The sequence below is a fragment of the Euphorbia lathyris genome, chromosome 6 (assembly GCF_963576675.1).
Source record: "Euphorbia lathyris chromosome 6, ddEupLath1.1, whole genome shotgun sequence".
Lineage (NCBI taxonomy): Eukaryota > Viridiplantae > Streptophyta > Magnoliopsida > Malpighiales > Euphorbiaceae > Euphorbia > Euphorbia lathyris.
Window position 1 is genome coordinate 47,868,952 of NC_088915.1, and position 9,518 is coordinate 47,878,469.

Below are 9,518 nucleotides of genomic sequence, written 5' to 3' on the forward strand. Positions count from 1 at the left end.
ACCCACGAATGGAAAAATGAACACCGCACAAATTCGCCCCTAACGAATGGATGGGGACCCTTTGGCGCCTTACTGTAAGGGGGAACTTACACTAGCCTCTTTCGAGCGACGAATGGACTCTCGCTAGAGGTTTCACGGAAATTACCCAAAAGGTTTGCAATAATGCACATGAATGCATACGAAAAGAAATAATACGATCCGTCCCCGTTAAGGGCTTAATACACGCCTTCCGGAATCAAATTTCTCGCTTCCCCAGCAGAGTCGCCACTTGTTAGACGAGGTGCCGCGGCCTAATCTCCCGGGCGGATTGGGGGGTGGACACCTCATGGCGACGTAAGCGGTGATTGGCGCCGAAAGCAACCAATCGTGGAATCAAGCTGCTCGGCAGGACCGGAGCTCGGAGATATGGAAGAGTCGCCACCCACGAATGGGAAAATGAACACCGATCCCTTGCGGGAGATCGGTGTGGGTTCGGGAAACTTAGGTACGAGCCGAGAAGGCTAGCTCCTTTCCGAAGAAAGGCTACTAGTCACCCCGACATCGCCCGGTTATGAACCACCGGCCTCCTACTCAGCATGTTAGGCGATAACGGACTAATCGTATATTCCTTTAAGTTTAAAATTCATTTGAAACCTTTTCTTTCTCGTTTTGGAAACCGTTTTGAGCATATATTATTGAAAAGACACTTTGGTAAAGAATCACCCATTTACATCAGTTCAAAAATACATAGGAAAGAGAGGGGGAGAAGGAAGAATTGATTTATTTACAACGTGATTTATGTTCAGTGTTACATACTAATTCTATACTAATTCACTTCCCCAAAACGAGTTCATTTACATGGTTCGCACCTTAATCGCCGTTGGAACGATTTAGGTACGTTTCAAAACCCCGTTTGATGAAGTTCACCCGAATCGCCGTTGGAACGACTCAAGCGTTTGAAAACATCAAGATAAAAACCTTTAATAAGAAAACGTGGTTAAGCATACAAGTCAATTTATTTTGTACAAATCATTTAAGAAAACGATTCAAAAACTCTATTATTCATAATGAAAACGATTTTAATTACAAGGTTCGCTTAATCCGTCGTTGGAACGGACTAAGGTTTTAAAACGTGATGTTTTAAGAAATGATTTTAAAATGTCAATAAGACACTATTTATTTTCATTAGGAACCTCTAAAAAACCTTTAGTTTAAATAATTAAATTGAAAACTCTTTTTGTGATTTATTTTCCCATTTTTTACTCAATAGACTCTTTACTTGTCATAATTACAACAATAACATATTAAATCAAAATTCACTCCAAATAAAACCTATTTAAAATATGGACCCATAAATGTCCCAAGAATAAAGAAAATAATATAGGCATATATATACATTTTAGCTAAAAAAACCATGAAATATTTATAGATAAAATAAGAATAAGTGAAAAGATACTATGTAATAAATATATAAGAAATAATAACAAAGATACTAAATATAATACATTTTTACTTTAAACATGTCAAAATAACGGGTAAAGCTCTTAAATAAGAAAATAACATTTATCCCCAAAATAGTTTTATCTAATAATAACTAATATGACCCAAATAGCCCAAAAACTATATATATATACATAATGTAGTTTAAATGACTTTAAAGAAAATATATATACATATACTTAAATTAGATCAAATTAATGAAAAATAATACATAAACATCCTAAATAACTATATGTACCAAATATCTAAAAATAGTTTGAAAATATATATTACATAAATATACATATATATATAAAGGATCAAAAGCTTAAAAGTTAAGAAAGAGGGATCAAAACAGCATTTTTTACATTTTGGCAGATTTACCGACGGAAAATCCGTCGGTAAACAGCAATCAGTGACAGAAATGGTAAATTACAGCAGCACTCCAATTATTTCCAGATTTATTCAAAAGCTTTAAATTAAGTCTAATTCAATCGTTTTGGATTTCCGAACTACCAAAAATGGATCATAGTCTATAACGGAAGTTCCTAAAATGACGTTTTTATTTTAAAACGTTATTCGGAAATATCCCTTTTTTTAAAAAACTTATAATTACAACATCTTTTAATACCCGAACTACCTTTTAATCGGATCACGGTTCGTATTGGGATATCAAAACGAGGTTTTTTATTTTAAAACAAAAACAAATTTTATTTAACACGAGACGAAAATTAAATGAATACGCAAAATTAAATAAAACGTGATAAAATAAATAAATAACTAAATAAATAAAACTATGACATAAAAATAAAAAAATAAAAGAAATAAATTAAAGGAAATAAAACGAGTCTAGTCCTCGGATAATACCTTAAGTTCGGTATTGACGGTTGACGTCGGTTGATTCCACGAATCGTGCTTTTCCTGTGTTTTTGGTAAAATTTTAACTTTTAGGAGATTTGAAATTTTTAGGAAAAAAAATGTTTTTTCCCAAAAAATCAATTTTCTCTCTCTAAAAATGTTTAGAGTGAGAAAATCTTTCCCAAAAAGCTCTCCTCCCTCCCTAAATGCATGGGGATCCGTGCCTTTTATAGGCATTGGATTCCCGGACGGAATGGGCGACGCCCGAGCAAGATCGGGCGTCGCCCAAAGGGGTTGGGCGGCCGCCCAAGCCATGTTGGGTGGCCGCCCAACCTCTGTTGGGCTATCGCCCAACATTGTTGGGCGGCCGCCCAACCTCTGTTGGGCTATCGCCCAACATTGTTGGGCGATCGCCCAACAATAGTTGGGCGGCCGCCCAACAATTGTTGGGCGAGCGCCCAACAATCGTTGGGCGCGTGCCCAACCGACTTTGGGCGCTCGCCCAACGGTCGCCGGGCGCGCTCGTCCGACGCCTGCCGGGGCACGTCTCGCGCCGTCGGGCGCACACGCCCCGTGGCTGTCGAGCGCCTGCTCCGCACCGCCGGGCTCGTGCGTCCAACGGACGTCGAGCGCGCGCCACTCGCAGTCGGACGCGTGCGTCCAGCGGACGTCGAGCGCGCGCCCCGTGCTGTCGGGCGGGCATCCGACCATCGTTGGACGCGCGTCAGCTGCCGCTAGGCGTTCGCACCGCGCCGCTGAGCACTCGCGAGCCGCCCAATCGACGACCGCGCACCATCGCAACTTCTCCTTCCTTATTATATATTATTTTTTTGTTTTTAAAACTTCCGGAATCAACCGTTTCAACCGTCTTGTTTACAGGTTTTCGTCACAGGTCCTCCGACTCGGTGTCTACAGTTGCCCCTACTTTCCTATTTTGACAGTGATGTGTGTGTTTTGAAAACGTTTTTTGCTAACGCAACACATGCAATGTAAAACATATAAAAGTAAAAGACACGTAAAGAGTAGGAGGAAGAATACCTGACCTTCGCGCTGCGCGTTCGGGCGTCGTTCTCGATTCTTTCCGTCCTTGCCTATGAATCGGCTGCCGGCAGATGTTCTTCTTACGGACCCTAGCGTACGTTGACTGTGGGTAAAATTGGCTCGAAAGCAATCTCGGTCGTGGACCGTAGGTAAGATGGCTAAAAAGCTACCTCGGTCGTGAACCGTAGGTAAGATGGCTAAAAAGCTACCTCGGTCGTGAACCGTAGGTAAGATGGCTAAAAAGCTACCTCGGTCGTGAACCGTAGGTAAGATGGCTAAAAAGCTACCTCGGTCATGAACCGTAGGTAAGATGGCTAAAAAGCTACCTCGGTCGTGAACCATAGGTAAGATGGCTAAAAAGCTACCTCGGTCGTGAACCGTAGGTAAGATGGCTAAAAAGCTACCTCGGTCGTGAACCGTAGGTAAGATGGCTAAAAAGCTACCTCGGTCGTGAACCGTAGGTAAGATGGCTGAAAAGCTACCTCGGTCGTGAACCGTAGGTAAGATGGCTAAAAAGCTACCTAGGTCGTGAACCGTAAAAAAGCTACCTCGGTCGTGAACCGTAGGTAAGGTGGCTCAAGGGCAAAAAGGTTCTTTCTAACGATTCTGAATTCTTTTAAAACACCGCTGTCTGTATTTTCTCACTGGAGCTAGTGTCCTGGAGGTTCGAATGGTTTGGTAGGAATGTCTTTTTGGTTCGGAATGATTCACATTGTCGATTATTTTTCTATTGACTTTCGTCTGTATTTTGACTGGTGCCACTGTTCTGTAAAAATTGGTTGTCGTCGGGAGTTCTTATCTTGACAGTATTGGCCACTGTCTGGGAGAAGCGCAGGCTGAAACGGACTGCAAATCGGAGGTCTGTGCACCTGGTAATCAATTATTTACTTTTTACCTTTATGTCACATCGTACTTTTTTCGCTATTTACGGGAATGCCATTCCTCTTTCCTATATAAGGTGGTGGGGTTCCATTTCAACCCCACACCTTCTCTTTCTTCTCTCTCTCTCTAGATTTTGATTTGGATTATTCTCGGAATGGATTTGGATGAATGCGATGGCACGAAAGGCATGGAGGAGGTTTACGTGAACCTTGCTAGAGTGGACCCTTTCCACGACCCTACGACGCATCTGAGCCGGACACGCTGTAACGAGGTAAGTACTTTCTCACTTTTTCGTTATTTGGTTCAAATTCTAGGCTTTAGTATCCTTATCCGAACATGATTTGCATGCTAACCTTTAGATTGCCTTAAAGGACTCTAGTTAGAAAATATGAATTTCTTTACTTACAAGTAACACTTGTTTACTTTTGTGTAAGAATGTGCGCTATATGTATTGTGAATAGTAAAACTACGACTTTATGCATGCTAACAGTAAAAATAACATGAATAATGAACGTGAATAGTAAAAAATGTGAATAGTGCACGTGGATAGCGAAAACGTGAATAGTAAAAGCGTGAATGGTGCACGTGAATAGTAAAAACTTAACTAATGCACGTGAATAGTAAAAACGTGAATAGTGCACGTGAATAGTAAAAACCTAACTAATGCACGTGAATAGTAAAAACCTAACTAATGCACGTGAATAGTAAAAACTTAACTAATGCACGCGAATAGTAAAAACTTGACCAATGCTCCTTGTCAGTGCGGACGAGAGTGGATTAAAGAATAAAGAATTAACTAAATCCTACATAAATGACCCTAAGGAGAGATTTTACAAAAAATTGGTCCAAATTGACCAAACGTCTCTAGGTTAGATTCTGACCGAAAGAATAACTAGTCTTAACGTGTTTTCATCAAATGCAAGCTTAGGAACCATATTTAAACTTTCCTGTATTGTTCTTTCTAGTTCCTCGAGATTTCCGGGACCACGACCGAGATCCACGTGTGGTATTCTATGTTAGGCGCCGCGGCGAGAGCCCGTGTGCGTGAGTTGGGCTGTGAGCCCTTTATTTCAGCGCTGCCCCGCACCAATGGGGCGTGCGATCGCTTTGGCCTGCGGGCCCTATGCGAGAGGTGGGTTGACTCGACCCATACCTTCCACCTTTCTTTCGAGGAGATGACCATCTCGCCTCGAGATTTCTCTTTGCTGACAGGGCTGCGGGGGAGTAGCACTCCAGTTCCCTTCTGCTCTGACATGATACGTCCGCGGGTCGACCGCGCTAGGCTAGCCGCTTTGATTGGGCCATGAGTTTACCCAGGTGCCAAATCCTCTCCAGCGAAGTTCATTTCTACCGCGAGCCTCTTGAGTCGCAGAGATTTTTATGAGACGGATGACGCTGACTTGGCTGTCCGTAACTTCCTAGTGTACACTTTGAGTGAGACGATTTTCCGCACCAAGAGCGGGAAGGTACATGCTGGTCTTATTCAGGCTTTTAGCGATTTGGATGCGGCGGCGTCTTATGATTGGGCGGGGGCGGGCCTAGCCTTCCTATATAAGTTTTTGGATTTGACTTGCCGGAAGCGCAAGGACTTCGGTGGTTACACTTTCGCTCTTCTGGTATGTGTGCACCCTGGACTCGTCCTTTCTATCTTCTTCATGCTTTCCGTTCGTAACCTTTGTTTTTTACAAGCAGGTTTGGGCGTGCGAGAGGCGGATTCTTCCTAGCCAGTCCCGGCATCGGTCACGAGTACCGAGGCTCCCTCTCATGACTCGGTGGAGAGAGTTTGATTTAGGCGCAAAGAAGAGACGGACGGTGGCGCGGCTCCTAGACTGGATTGACTCGCGGACCTTGGGACAGGTAGATATCTTCTAGTCATGCTAGATTCTTGTTTGATTGGATCTGACTTTTTCTTTGTGTTTTTAGATCAAGTTTAGGTGGGACGACCTTGACTTCGGTCCCGACTATGCGTACGTGACTTTGATCCATGAGCAGCAGTGCGTGCTCACCGGCCCTTGCGTGCGGGCCTGGTACTTAGGCGACCGGGGCATCACCGGGATTAGAGCGTCGCACTGGTCCCCGGGCGAGATCCCCGTTTCCATGTTCGCGGTGCGGACCATGCCCTTGTCGGTTATCCGTCAGGACTTGACCCGTCGGTTCGTGGGTAGAGAGGTGTGGGTTCACGCCGGAGGCCATGATCTTTACCTATCGACTTTGTTGAGCGCGAGGGATGCCCCAGTGGTGGCGATGGATGTGGATCCCGTGGCAGACGTGTTTTCGTGGGAGGCTGTCGCGGCAGTCTTCGGTTAGGAGGAGGTCCCGGTGAGTGGTTCAGCCTATTTACCTTTATTCACGAGATAGCTAGCGGTATTCATTGTGTTTTCATTTGCAGGAGGGGTCCTGGAGGAGTGCTCATTTGTCAGACTTCTTCGATGGCGCTCGGGCTCAGACATCTGCGAGCGAGCCCCCTTACTATATCGGCGAGTCCTCCAGCGCTGCCCGACCGGAGAGATCCTCTTTGGGTGTGCCCGTTCCGGACTACGGGAGAGATTTTGCGACCCTTTGCTATGATGAGTCCAGGGTAGCCTACGCGGGTGTCGAAATGGCTCCTCCCGTCTTCACATTGAGGGTACCATTTGACCCTTCCGACGCTTCTCAAACTACGAGAGAGACTTGTACTGACTACTTGGGGCTGTCCGGTTACCTCAGAGACTGCCTCAGCTTGCGCTATGCCGACCACCTGGTATGTATCCTTGCCTTATTTTAGTGTAGTGGAATGCATGCATGTATGTATGATTTCTGTTCTTGCCTATGCTGCTTTTTTTTTTTTTCACATCTGTTTTTCTTTTTTGTTCCTTTTTTAGAGCGATCTTCACGCCCATGAGCGGAGACGGAGTGAGTCGGTACGGGAGGCCGATGCCAGGGTTGGTCAGGTGTACCAAGAGCGGAACGACCACTGGTCGGAGGTGATGCGGAGGGAGACTGAGGGTCGCCTTGCTGTCGAGGAGAGAGCACGAGTCGCCGAGGAGAGACTCCGAGTTGCCGAGGAGGCCTTATCTACAGAGCGGGCGTCACGCTTGAGGGATTTTGAGGACTACTGGGATATCCCTCCTTATTAGGCTTTATGGCTTTGTAGTAGTTTTTTATTAGGATTACCCCGATGTATATCTGACGTATAGGGAGCGGGGTGGATAGCATGTAGGCTTTTTATTGTGAAAAGTAAGGTAGGAAATGTATAACTCATGATTCATATTACCATGCATTTAGTAGATTATGAAGATTCCAATCATTCTCGTCAAATATATTCATGCCTTTATTTATTTACAAACAACAGAAATACTTAGCCTCTTATACATTGTTTTTGTAATTGCTCAAGTTATAACTACTGTTACCAGGACCCGCCTTTCGGTTTTCGGATCCCGGCGATTTTTCTCCTCTCCTTTTACTATCCCGAAATTTTCAAATGAGTGCCCTTTCGGGTTTTCACCCACTGGGATGTCCCTTATTGTTGCATAGGCCGCCCTTTACGGGTTTTCAACCTATCGGGAATTTTTCTTTGGTAGGCTCGGAGAATTCCATACCGTCCATAGTAGTTAACTTCACCGCTCCTTTGCTTAGTATCTTCTTCACGAAGAATGGCCCTTCCCAGTTAGGCTTAAACTTGCCCCTAGGGTCGGTGTGCGTCACACGGATCTGTTTCAGCACCATGTCCCCCTTTTTGATGGGGCTGGCCTTGACCTTTTTGTTGAAGGCTCGGGCCATCCTTCTCTGATATAGCTGCACATGGTAAAGGGCTTCCATCCTTTTCTCGTCAACCAAAGCCAACTGCTCATATCGCTTCTTCACCCATTCCGTCTCGAGAATCTCTGCTTCCACTGCGATTCTCAACGATCACTTTTCGGTCTCAATCGGCAGGACTGCTTCTGCCCCATACACTAAGGAGAACGGTGTTGCCCCGTTGACGTCCTAACCGTCGTGCGATAAGCCCATAACGCGAGTGGGAGCTTCTCGTGCCAATTCCGATGTGATTCCACCGTTTTTATGAGAATTCTCTTAAGGTTCTTATTAGCTGCTTCTACTGCGCCATTAGCTTGCGGACGATACGGAGAAGACCTGTGATGTTCAATACCATGTTCTCGGAAGAGACCTCTCACTTCTCCTTGAAACTGGACCCCATTATCTGTGATTATGTGATGAGGCACTCCGAATCTGGAGATTAAGTGTTTTTCGATAAACTTCCTCATCTGTTTAGACCCCAACTTGCCAAACGACTCTGCCTCTACCCACTTGCTGAAGTAATCAATGGCGACTGCAATAAATTTGTGCCCATTCGAAGCATTAGGCCTCACCTCCCCGATGATATCAATGCCCCAAGCCGCAAATGGCCAAATAGGTGCCAACACATGCAATTCCATGGCCGGTAGATGACTATAATCCCCGTGGATTTGACAATCGTGACATTTCTTCGCATATTCGCTACAATCTCTTTCCATGGTGAGCCAGTAGAAGCCTTGCCTTATGATTTTCCTTGCTAACACCGCTCCTTCCATATGGGCCCCACAAATTCCCGAGTGTACCGATTCCATTGCCTCGCGGGCTTCTCCCGCATCCAAACATCTTAGTTGTAACCCATCGATGTGCCTTTTGTAAAGCAAGTCATTGTGGATGACGAACTGCTGAGCTAACCTTCTAATCACAGCTTGATCCCTAAGTTCTGACTCTGCTGGGTATGTTCCACTTTTCATAAAGTTCACGATATCGAAATACCACGGCTTTTCATCTGCCCCTAACAGCATTACGCCTTCGTAGCATGGTTTGTGAGATCTCCTCAATACCAACGGTTTCGAGGCAAGGTTCCGGGGGTTGTCCCAAACTGACACTAAAGTGGCCAAAGCGTCCGCAGCCTGGTTCTGTGCTCGAGGGATATGATAAAAACGACATTCCTTGAATCTTTGTGCCAACCCTTCTAGCTGGTCTAGGTATGGACGCAACCTTTCTTCCCTCACTTCCCAGTTTCCCTGCGCTTGTTCGATAATCAGTTTTGAGTCGCCCCAAATTTCAACATATGATGCTCCCAGTGCTGCTAATGACTCCAACCCATAGATGCACGCTTCATATTCGGCCATATTATTAGTGAGAGGGAAGGATAGCTTCTTTGCCATCAGGATCCTTTCTCCCTCTGGTGAGATAAGTAATACCCCTACTCCGGCTCCATTCGAATTAACTGCTCCATCAAAGAACATTTTCCATGGTATAACTTCTATTGCGTTCAAGTGCTCATC

At 44.9% G+C, this 9,518-nt stretch overlaps 1 long non-coding RNA gene across 3 annotated transcripts; it reads left to right on the forward strand.

Annotated features, from left to right (window-relative positions):
• The first annotated feature begins 3,796 nt into the window (after positions 1-3,796).
• Positions 3,797-7,486, forward strand: LOC136233424 (uncharacterized). 3 transcript variants are annotated; one of them, XR_010690835.1, is made up of 6 exons: positions 3,797-4,510; positions 5,205-5,855; positions 5,932-6,096; positions 6,163-6,558; positions 6,629-6,979; positions 7,101-7,486. It is a non-coding gene; the product is annotated as an uncharacterized lncRNA (long non-coding RNA). The 3 variants fall into 3 exon arrangements; XR_010690836.1 differs by having other exon boundaries at positions 3,797-4,216; positions 4,425-5,855; XR_010690834.1 differs by having other exon boundaries at positions 3,797-5,855.
• The last annotated feature ends 2,032 nt before the right edge of the window (positions 7,487-9,518 follow it).